Source organism: Zonotrichia albicollis, chromosome 10 (assembly GCF_047830755.1).
Source record: "Zonotrichia albicollis isolate bZonAlb1 chromosome 10, bZonAlb1.hap1, whole genome shotgun sequence".
Classification (NCBI taxonomy): domain Eukaryota; kingdom Metazoa; phylum Chordata; class Aves; order Passeriformes; family Passerellidae; genus Zonotrichia; species Zonotrichia albicollis.
Genome location: NC_133828.1, coordinates 18,844,052 through 18,856,164, shown reverse-complemented (window position 1 = coordinate 18,856,164; position 12,113 = coordinate 18,844,052). Strand labels below are relative to the sequence as shown.

Here is a 12,113-nt window from a genome sequence, read left to right as displayed (position 1 = left end):
AACTGAGTGGCTGTGTTTAGAGACTCAAAATAGAAATTTGTTGCTTTTTAATATAAAAACTGTTAAAAAAAAAAAGACCCAATTAATTATTTTTTAGCAAGCTTAGGTGCTGTTTTTTGCAAGCATTTCTTTTGGTATCAGACTTATGGTGCACAACAACAACACAGAATAGTAAGCTTTTCACTACTGAAGTAGAATAATTCACAGAAAATAAATGAGAGGCTGAAGTGTTAAGCTACGCAAGTCTAATTAACTTTCAGCAATAAGCTATGGCCTCTCTAGCAAAATTAAAACCGGGATTTCAATTACAGATGGCAGCTACAGTTTGGGCTCAAAAAGGCATTTTTAAAAACGGGGTTTTTCCCCTGCGTCTCTTGTATTTCTGAGCACTTTGTTTTGCAGAGGGCCCTCTGAAGTGGACTGTCCTCTGTCCCTCTCTTGTCTTCCCTTTTGTTCACTGGATAATTCTTTGCCCTCCTCTGCTGCAGAGGGACTCTGATGAGACTGCTCAGGAGTAAAGGGGGCTTGCCTTGACTTTCACAGGACCCTCACTCTGTGACTGAGCCTTTTTCTCTGGAAAAGGCAGCCCCATTTGGGCAATGGTTATCCCAGACCAGATCCATGTGTCTAGATGTGACATGGACACAGAGAGGGTTTCCAACACAGCTGGGCTGTGTCTGCCAGCCTCACCGCTTGGTTTGCATGACAGGAACTGGAAGGAAGCAGAGACAACTGCGTGTACAGAATCAGCTGGTGCTGGGAGCTGGGGAGCTGAGCCCTTGTCTTGCCTTTCTTCTCATTACTGAAGGGTTTCAGCAAGAGTGTGTGACCATGACTGGAAGCCATTTGAGGGGAAATGGAGGGAGGGAGATTTGCTTGCCATGTCCTTGGCCCTGATGAGAAGGCACACACACCCCTCTGGCTGGTGCTGCCCATGCAAAGTCAGCTGTTCTCACACACGGAGATGGACCTGACACGTGGCATCGAGTGTGATGAAGGGAGGGCTCACACTGAGTCTCCAAACTGTGGCAGTGGTCTCAGAGACATCTCACAGGCTTTTCAGACAAAAGACAAAGCTATTCATAACTTGCAATGGTAACTTGTTGGAAGAAAGTGTAATAGCTCATTATAGCTCTCCAACTCATCTTTCTGTTTAATATGTCTGTACAAAGCAATTTTGAAGCTGCTGGATTTGTCACAGTCAAATTCATCGTGCTCTGAATATACTGAATTGTTTTCTGAAGTGAAGACAACTTTGAAACCTTTTAAAATTTCCATTTAATTTCTTAGGCCTGGCTGTCTGACATTGCACTCATCAGCAAAGCTTGATTTTTTTTCTTTTTTTTTTTTTTTCCCTGTCAGCTTCAATAATTTGGTTGAGGTTGGGAATGAGGATATTATCAGGACATGTTGAATCAAACTAACTTTGCTAATCTGTTCCAGATTCAAAATAGAGGTAAAACATCTGCTTTGGTTGTTGAGCAGAGCTCCATGCCAACTTGTAGCATGCCTAATGTAAAGAAAGAGATGAAGTGGTGTTATGAACTGATCTTCATGTTCACACATAGTTACTCTGCTAGTAATGGAAATAACCCTGTCATCAGCCTCAGTAGTTAAACACTTTTAATCTGAATTTTATATCAACTATGCAGAAAACAACTATTAGTCACTAAAATCTGCAAAGGATTTCAGTATTTTATGAAAACAATAATAACCAACTGTGGTGCTCTTCAAGAGCACTGTGGGCTCCATGATCTCTAAGAGAAATCAGAAAAACATCAATGTTAGTCGTTCATGCCTTTTAAAGTATATTTGGCCCTGGCTGTGTGGGAGAAGGTGAGTTGGGAGATTTTCTGAGTTTTTCTGGAGCTGGCACGAGGGTGGCTGTGGGGTGGCAGCTGCTGACCAGGGGAATGAGCTGCACTGTAGTGTGTAGGAGACAGGAGTGCTGAGGCTGTGTGTGTGGCATGCAGCACAAGGGGAGCCTGAGCAAGATCCACTTGAAACATAGTGGTATGACCAAACAAATCAGATAGTTCAGGTTTTGTTCAAGTCCCTAAGATGTCTTCTCCCTAATGTTGTTTTCATGATCCTGGACCTGGAAGTGTTGCAGGTCACTTTTAAGAGGAAGATGAGGTTCAGGAACACATGAGATTGTGATTGCAAAATGTATCTGTCCTTAACAGAAACTCTGTGCATGAGCTCATTGAAATAAACCCCATAGCTGAAATTACCTTCTGATGAGTGAATAAGATGGGATCTGAAATTCTGCTGGAGTCCTGCCATGTTTTAGTGTGCATCTAACCAAAGGCACTAGACTCCCCTTGAACTTTTGGAAATGCATATTTTTATTGATTTCTGCTGTAGCTTACCCTTTTTGCATTAACCTTTATCTTCATGTGAGTGTGCTGTGAATTTTGTTTGGCCTCCTTTGCTTTCATATGTTCAATCCTTTGCCTACTGAAGCCTGCAGAAAAGAATACCTCTGACTTTTAGTGATTGTTGGACTAGATCTATTTTTGAAACAGATCACTTCTTCTGCAGTTCACAGTTTGTAACAGCTAAATTGGCAACCCATGTCCTCGTTTGTGTTGCTCTTAATGGAGCAGAGATGCATCCTCCTTGTGTGCAGCCATTTAAGCTCTGTATATCTTGGATGTGAAAAATAGATGATTTCTTTTAATAACGACCATTTATATATTGCAAGTAGTTCTTATGTTTCCTTTAAGTTGTGTTCTGTGTATTGTGACCAGCTCTGATCTGTTTAGGTTTTCCCTGTAAATCATGTTTTAGAGCTCTGTTTTGTCTTCAAGTCAAGTGGTGCCCTAAACTAAATGTCTCACTCCAGCCAGGCTAAGCAGTACTGAGGAGTGTGGAAGGACCTCTGTGTGCTTTGCGAGTCATAATCCTATTTTAAGTCTCTTCCTCTTTCAGAGCGTTGTTCGGTTACTTTCAGTTAGTAAAATGCAGTCCCAAATTCTTTCTTACACAGAACTGCTGCGTAACCACCCCGCATTTCTCACTGACAGGCAGGCTATGTTCTCCTCCATACTGAACAGTGTCCTACTCTTCCTCCAGCCTGGCTGTTTGTATAATTTGTCAAGGTGGTTATAAATTCTGATCTTGCCCTCCAATGTCCTTGTGTAGTCTCTTGCAGTTCTGAAGTATCTGCAGATTTATTGTGGCCCTCTCTGTTTCATAGCTGCCTTCTTTGTGTATACAGTAATATAAAACAGACCCCGTCAGCCAGCGGAAGTCCTGATCTTACCAAGTAAGATCTTACAGGATCAGCTGCCTCTTTATAGTTCTCTAAATCAGGACTAATTTTCTAAAAATGAAAGGGATTTTATTAGTGTGTGTGATGAGTATCCATGTGTGCTGCATATATCAGATAGAGCACTTAATTACAGATGGACTGGGCTATTACTTTGTCCTGCTGAGTGTCCAGGCTGCCAGATGAAAGGCAGCTCTTGCTGTGCTGCTGCACTGAAAGAGGACTATGGAAAGGATTTTTTGAGCCAGCTGCAGTGTGTGTAGCAGCCCTTGCACACGCTTGCCTTGGCAAGGAAGAGGGGTAAGTCACAGTTTCATAAGCGATAAACTGAAGGGAGATAAACTTGCAGCATTTCCGTTTCTTTTTTCCTTTTTCTGCTTGACTGCCATTGCTGCTGGTGGAGTTGGGTGCAGGCAAGATATCAGTGGTCTCCAGAGGATGTGGGGCCACTGAACAGAGGAGATGTCCCAGGTTAAGTTGACCAGCTGCATGAACCCCTTGAGCGCTCATAGCATTCCTCCCTCCACACAGATTGGGTTTTAATTGTCTTTTATTTTTTCTCTCTTGTGGAATTTAGCACCTAAACAATTGGTTAAAAAAAAAATTGCTTGAAATGTGTTTGAAGACAAGTGAGCAGGAAATTAAGCTTTTGGCAGGGTTGATGTTTTTCAAGCGAGTTTCTCCCCTAACTGCTTTATGCTGAAATCCCTTGCGAGGCAGTGGGACGCTGTTGCTCTGTTGTGCTGCTGGCAGTTTCATTTCTCCTGGGGTTCATAACCTCATGCTGCCCTGGCCACCTCTCAGCTGTGCCTCTGGTGGGGACAGCGTGCAGGGCCCTTTGGAAAGCAGGTGGTGTAACATGGCACAGGGCCTCTCACTTGGAAGTTGGCTTCAGCTGATTTACACCAGCTGGAATTTGTGCCCCCAGAGATTTTACTGTCTGCTGTGCTCTTGTTCAGAAACACTGCCTTGGTGCCAGGATTTCTTCCCTGCTGCTGACTGAATGATTGATGGATTATGGGGGAAGGGGGAAAATAAAAGACAAAAGCTCTGGGAAACAAAATATAGATATGACAAGAAGTGCTCAAATGGATAAGTAGTGCAGCACATGCTGCTGAGAACTTATAGAAGGAATTGGATCCTTTTTTTGGTACTGCCATTACAATCGCTGTTATTTAATGGTGCTGCTGATATGTCTGTTGTGAGATATTACACAACACACAGTTTGAATCAAGAAAAATCCCAAGAAATTTTGAACAAACAAGTTCAGGAAGACAAGAAAAAATCGGGGTACTATTAGATTCATTATCCTCAATCTTTGTGAGTATTCCAACAAATTTTATTATGCTGTCTGTGACAGACTTGTTTCTACTAAAATGGATAACAAATGCTGGTGAATATAACAAATGTTATGCTACTATGTTTATTTTTGTCTCCTTTAAAAAAGCTTTCTTATTTTAACTAGTCTGCCTCGTGCTGAGTCTTTGTCTCCACTTGATTAATGTAACTTCAGGACAGTATTTATTGACTAATTTTCTGATCTGATCTGGAGGCACTTTAAAAAACCTCATCCACCCCCAGTCCTAAATGCCAAGACTAAAACCAAACCTAGCACTTAAATCAAGACTGGTGGACAGCCTCCAGTAATGAGAATGAAGGAAAGGACGCTGGGCAAGCTGAATTAAACAGTCTGAGCTCTTTTCCTTTTTAGAAGTGATCTAAATTTAACAGGCCAAGAGTTATTTTGGTGCCTTTAACTGATAAGTAGAATGAAACCTAGGCAACTTGCAGCACTTTTCAGTGTGTAGAGGAATTTCGGGATTCCAGGAATGGCAGGATGTAACCTTCACTTCACCTGGAAATATAAGCAATTCTTGGGGCAGTTGATAGGCTTCCTAATGAAAAATGGGAGGCAGCCAAAATCCGGAGCCAAGCTAGCACCAGAAATAGATCTGCCAGAGGCTTGTTTTGCACTGTCTAGAATGGCATATCACAAATTGTGCGAACAGAAATACTGGGCTGGGTCCAGCCTTGCACAAGCAGGATCAATCCTGACTGTTTTCCTTTTTAAGTATCATGAAAGCTTGACTAAATATGTTAAAGTTTCAGCTGTGTCAATATGTTGTTTTCAAGTAAAAGAGAGGAAAGGGTTGAGCACAGAGAGGACCAGGGTGCAGGTGGTGGTGGGGAGGCAGGAGTTTAGCTATTTTTTTCTTGTTACTTCAGAAAATGTGTGCTTTTGGGGAAGTATAGTGAAGTATAGTCTGGTTTGCACATCACTTACAAAATGATTATTTGTGATTATGTTTAATTATAGAATCAGATCCATTGTCTTCTCTGTCTGGCTGGAGACGAGGAGTTTGGTGGGTGGGGTGTAAGCAAAAGCCATCAGGGCCTTGCTGAGTGGGAGCAAAGAGCCAGAAGCCTGTGGAAGCACAGCCTGGATTTCCAATCCCAAGCCTAGCTTGTTTTTGCAAAGGCTTAGCTGTATTGGAGGGGAAATCATTTAAAAGCAGGTGATGCAGGATGTGTTGTGACAGCCCTGCTCTCTTTTCAGGGTTGAGCCATGCTCTAAGCAGTTTAGATTGTTCTTTTCCAAACCTAGTGTAAGCACTGTTCAAAACAAGATCCTTAATGGAAGGGTTATCATCAGACAATCTTGTTTCAGACAGCCCTACTGCTACTGCTTTAACCCTTTTCCAGTGATCATGCTTTTCCCTTCCTTGTTCATTACAGCTATTGTACATCAACAAAATCTACTTGTTCACCTGAAGCTGAGGATGTGATTTGGCCATCCAGAAGAGGCAGAAGGGTGTTTTGGCAGGCTGTAATTCCAGCCTCTGAACCTGGTCAGTACTGGATACCAGGCACCCAGCTGAATTCAGCCGGAGGTGTGGGGTGCAGTCCTTCGCTGCAGGCCATGCTGCCCAAGGCTTTGCAGTCTGCACCACCTGCCTGGCTGTCCAGCAGGATGGCTAGAGCTGTTCTGTTTCTGTAGCTGTCTGTGATTGCCATGCAGTTAGCAATGCACACCAGTGATTAATCTCAGGTTTTTGTAATGTTACCAGCAATGGCGATATCTGCTGGTCGTGTTAGAATCACTGCATTCCAATTAATTCCGCACCAAATATTTCTGTAATGTTCAAGTCTTTGTTTGGGAAGCCACTGTGGGAAAGGCTGAGAGCATGCCCATGTGGAACTACCTATGGACTGTGTTAGCACTGCATGAATTATTCAGATATTTGGGAACAATTACTTAGGAACCACTTCTGCCTTCCTGAGATGGGGGAAAGCACCAGGCACACTGAGCATTGTTTGTACCACACTGAGGGTCCTTGCAGGCATCCTCTCCTGATGCCCTGGGTGCTACTGAGTTACGTGTCCCTTAGGGTTAGACCATACTGGGAGCCACAGGTGTGCACTGGGGAATTTCCTATTTGGTCACTGAGCAGTTGTTGGTGTTTTGATGAAGTTACCATTCATCATTAGATGAAAGCAATGGAGGGAGAGGCTTTCAGCTGTGGGCTTGTGTTGTGCAGGCAAATGCTGACACCCCCCTCCAGCTCTTCTTTCTTTATAAAGTTGGGAAAGTTGCTTTTGAAGCTAAACATATGTTCTGTTTGGAGTTTATGTATAATTTTTTACCTATTCTCAGGAGTGCATAACAGCAAATGAAGCTGTGAGCAATTCTCCACTGCTCCTGTGTGCCCTGTGCCACTGCTGTGAATTCCTTTTTATGGTCTGAAGGACAAACACAGCCTGAGGCTCTGGAGAAGCTGTTATAAATGACATAGATAGAAATGGGGACCATTACAGCAAAACCCAACACTTCTTGCAATAAAACTTAAATGCCCATTACATCCCTCTAAGCAACTTAGAGCACAGCATGGCAGCAAGTTAGAAAGCCATTGGGGCAGGCAAAGTGTCAGAGCACAGTGGCATCCTTTAAATGCTGGCCTAAAAACAACATGAACATCTCTCAGCTTGGAAGTGCCTCTGCCACACAGAGATTCTTTTTTAGTTTTGGGAGTGTTGGATCATGTATTTTTGAATACCTCTGAGTGTCATATAAGTTTGTTGGTCCTTGAGCATTCAAACACAGTGGAACAAATTGAAATAAATAGCAATGTGTAGGCATGCATGCTGTCCTTGGTGCAGAGGATTGATGTGCAATCCTTAAATCACTGGGCTAGTCTGCAATAAATGGAAGGACATAATAAGATAGAATTAAATTAATTGAACTTTTTTTTTCTGCCACGTTTGAAATGTTGCAGTGTAGAGGGTATTTATTGATCTGCTCAGTATAAATGTCCTAAGTGCATTTGCTCACTTAACAGTGCTGTTAGTTTGTCACAGTGATTCCAGGAAACAAGTGCACTCAATCTACAGATTTGATTCTCTCCACTGGCTTTTCAGCTGCTTGGACAAGTATTCCTTAAGTCACTTAGTAAAGATCTGTAATTGCTATATAATACCTCTTAGCAGCCATCCAAGGGCATTCTTCTCCAAATACCAGCTCTGTGGAAGTACTTTGTTGGCAGAAGTGTATATGGAAATTCCTACAACAGGATTGCATCCTTTGAATTCACAAATTAAGAGCAAACTGTTTTGGTGTTTACCCAGCAATTCATTCCTAAAATACAGTAAAAGGCTAACCCCTGATGCAAGGGAGCTAGATTACAAAACCTATTGAAAATTATCAGTATTGAGTGATTTCTGTACATGGAACTGTATAAATACTAAGCATCAGGGAAATGCGCTCTAAGAATTAAGAGAAATCCAATTAATGGCTGTTCAGTAATACAGACTTGAAAGTAAAAACTGCATTTCAGGTATTCATGTGCTGTATGTGCAGAGGGAAAAAGTCCTAAACTAAAATTAGGGAAAGGAGTAGCCTCCTTGCTTTGGCCAATGGAAGGAAATAGGTGTATGTGATGTGGCATAGCAGACAACCTTGTAATCTTGATTAGTGGGGGTACCTTCAGAAAAAACAGAGGTGTTTGGCTAAACACTCAGCATCAATACCACTCTGAAATGATTGTGTGTCTTGCTACATTGCCTTGCTAGTTACATGAATACATGGATATATCCAAGTGTTTAGTCCAGGAACTTGATGTAAGGCAATTAGAAGTAATAAAGGATCAAAATATAGCTTCTTTTCACTCCAAGGAGCAAATGATAGTCTGTGAGACCAAATGGGCATGGGAGTCAATCATCCTTTCCCTATCAGCCTCTGCCTCCTGTCAAACAAATATCTGGCTTAAATAAATCGGGGTCAGTGAGTCAGGGTATGTAAAATCAAGGCAAAATGTTCAGTATGTCACAGTTACTAGCTACTCAACAAAAATGCAAACTTTGCTAGCAGGTTCAGCACCTGCTTTGGACATAGTAGTTAAAATTATGCTTGAGACAGTCCCCTTACATGCTTCATCTCCTCTGGAGTCAGAGACTTGCCAATGCCCCTTGGTGGCAGTCAGGTCTATGGAGGACAATTTCCAGTGTTGCACTTTTTTCTTGGAACAGCTTATCTGTGGAATCCAGCTGAGCCACAGGACATTCTTCCATGTGGGTTTAAATTCTGTTGCTGAAAAAATCACTGTGCCTTCAGTTCAACAAGTTAATTTTACCTGGTGGGTTGAAGTCCAGCTTGATTGCCCTGCATGCAGTAAAGATAGGAATGTGTTGCAACTCTGGAAGGTGTCTGCAGACACAATTTATTTTTTACTAAAGTGCTTGTTTCAGCACAAAGTAAAGAAGCCTCTAATAAAACTTGTTGGTAAGTTTCATACTTATCATAGTAACTGTAGAAAAAGTAGCATGGAAAGGTTTTTGTTAGCTGCTGGAGTTTATTTTCAGGAAAAAATGTGAACACTCCCAACTGAAATTCTCCTTAAGAAATTGGAAGCTACAGAGAGCTGAGCTGATGAAACAGTTGTTCATCATTCCAAAACCCTGCACCCTTGCTTAATTCTAATAATAGTTATATATAATCTGCTCTCTGCTTGTGCTTTTTTCCCCCCTTTATTATAAGAGTTTAACAACTTCTTAACAATTTGAAGACTTTTAAAGCAAAATATGTCTGTTAATGAAATAACCTATTAATGATGTCACAAATTTTAGAAATATTTTCCAAAAATATACTATCCTTTAATAATTAGAAAGGAAAATTATTTACCCTTCAGGAATCAAAATTTTAAAAAAAGCCATTTGAAGTCATTGATGCATGAATATAGTTATCACTGAAGATCAGAAAGTAATCTGTTCATTGGGCATCCATCATCAATGTGTGTATAACTGCACAAGCCTCGTTCCATCCCTGTCAGCTGCTGAATGCAGCAATACTTTTTCCATTGTGCTGATGGATGTGGGTGCATCTTCTCAGCTCTGACCTCAGACTGAGCAGTGAAGCTGCAACATAGTTCTGGCATGGATTTCCTGGGCAGGTCATTATACCTGACTGCACATCTTACACTGAAATGGGTCTTGATATGTAATAAAATTGCCTCAACAATAAAGAATACGTTCTCATTTCAAAATGAATACCTTTGAAAATAAAGTAAAATAATGACATAGTGAATTAGAAAAATGGCCAGCTGGAGTAGACTGCACAGCAGTGACTCAAGATGGTTATTAACCTGTACTGGTTTTATCTCCTCTTGCCAGTTTTCAGGCTCTGATCATTTTTATCTCCTCTTTCCAGTTTCCAGGCTCTGATCATTCTCCATTATCTCTGTGTCTTGCTGCTACAGCTATCAGAGATAGATTTTATCGTGATTAATTTATAAAAATTAAATCTTACAGGGGGAAAAGGTCTGAAGGATGAGGCCTTTGAAATGTGTATATGGCAACTTTGTCCTGTCAGCAAAGGTTACATGTGTCAGTGGTGAGTTACACCCTGCTTCAGAGGCAGAATGAACACTGGGGTTTGATCAAGGAACTGCAGGTAGATGTGACCATGGTATGGTGGACAAAAATTGAGATGAGGATCTTCTGTGTGTCACAGGTCTAAAAACCACCATGATATTCTCAATCCGCTTTCTGTGTAAAATGGCTGATGCTAATTAGAAAGGTCAAACATTTCCTGTAAAACCAAGGGTTTGATTCAGGTTTTTGGCAGAGGGAAGAAGAGTCAAAGTGCCTTATTTTAGACCTTCCTTTTTTTATAAATGTCATGATGCACAGTACTTACTTCCTCCTTTTTAAAAAGAAAAATGTTACCTGTAACAGCACTTGAACTCGGTTGCTTTTTTTTCTTTTAAATATAATAGATTTGAATTTTGAATTTTTTTCTCTTACCTCTGTCTGAGGTCTCACCTTAAATGTCACCAGATTCTGGCTGATACTTTTCATTGGGTGCTGAGCATACCAGCAAATGGATTCAGGGAATAATCTAAGATGCTGGGGGTATTTGTTCCTTGGCTACTGGATTGTGATTGCCATTCAGCTTGTAATTGAGGAGTTCTCTGCTTTCCTGCTGATTTTTTACAAATTTAAATGTTATGATAAAAGCATAGAAAATGCAAATATTTTGATGCAAGCATAATAATTTCATAAACATTCACTGATTCTTCATAGCTGTTAATTTTAGGAGAGAAGAGTCTGGTGTTTTCATTCCCTGTTGGGAAATATTCTGTGCCCATTCTGACATGGCTGGGAAAGGAGCATGCTAAATGGTTCAAGTGAAATGCGATTTTTTCCCTTCCTTTTTCGCGCATCCACTGCAATATGTAAGACATAGACAATGGTGATGAAAGATGCTGCTTTAGTCCTTTTCACTTTTGGAGGAGTGGCAAGAATGAAATTCTGGTATGAATGTTTCTCAAGGACATAAGGGATTAATATGTCTTAAAATAGACACCATTAACTTAGAAATGTATTTTCCACATTTGGATAAGAAAAGATAGGGAGGAAATGGTATTTACTTTGTTCTTTCAGCCTGTTTTGTGCGTTTTGAGATAGCCTGTTTACAAGACAGTTAAATTCTGTAGAATCTCAAGAACTGTTGCAGTTCTATGTGCTTAAGTAGTCATGCATGCTGCCATTTTACAGGATTATTTTAGGTTCTGGTGATTGCATGGCACCACAAACTCCTTTTTGCCAGTAGCACCATGAGGCAACCAGGAGTGAGACTTGGGGGGCACACGCTGTCTTCAGGAGGGTGCTGGTGAAAGCGGGGTGTGTTTCAGTTATGGGATAGGTATCTTTGTGAATTGTCCCTTCTTTTCCCGAGTCTCCAGCAGCACAGTTCTTCTTCTTTTAGTCCAGTGTGCTGCCAGCTTGCTTGCTAGCTCAGATATTGCTGCCAAGGTGGTCGGAAGGGCTGAAGTGACCAGCTCTGAGTGTGGCAGCGCTCCCTCCCCTGCCCGGAGTGACGCCAGCCTCGGAGAGCAGCGAGCATGGCACATTGTTTCTCCTGTGGGCCTGGTTATTTATTTCTGCATTCCCATTCATAATAGCATAATAACAGACTTGAGACAATAAGATAATTACTTCGCTTCTTGGGTGGTTAAAATTAACTGCGCTCATGGCGTATTTATTCGGGGAAAAAAATACAAGTTGTTTAGTGATTGCCCAGAAATTCATTATCTGCATAATGTTCTGTTTCTAAATGTGTATGGCATGGCCATTCATCTGTGCCAAGTGCAAGCATGCAGCACTATCTGATGTAATTAGTTTTCGCCTTACATGCCAGGCAGAACATCTGGGCTAATTGTGTGTTGTTGACAAAAGTTGCTGTTCTAATGTGGGTCCCTGTTTGTGCACACACATGCTCATTATAGGTACAAACATGCTCATGATTTCAGTTTATCCTCAAGCAAGCTGGTAGCTCTTACTGATG

The 12,113-nt window shown here is 41.4% G+C and overlaps 1 protein-coding gene across 14 annotated transcripts in view; it reads left to right on the top strand.

Moving 5' to 3' along the window:
- Nucleotides 1-12,113, top strand: part of ANKRD44 (ankyrin repeat domain 44) — a 131,966-nt gene that overhangs the window by 49,932 nt on the left and 69,921 nt on the right. The window lies entirely within an intron of this gene.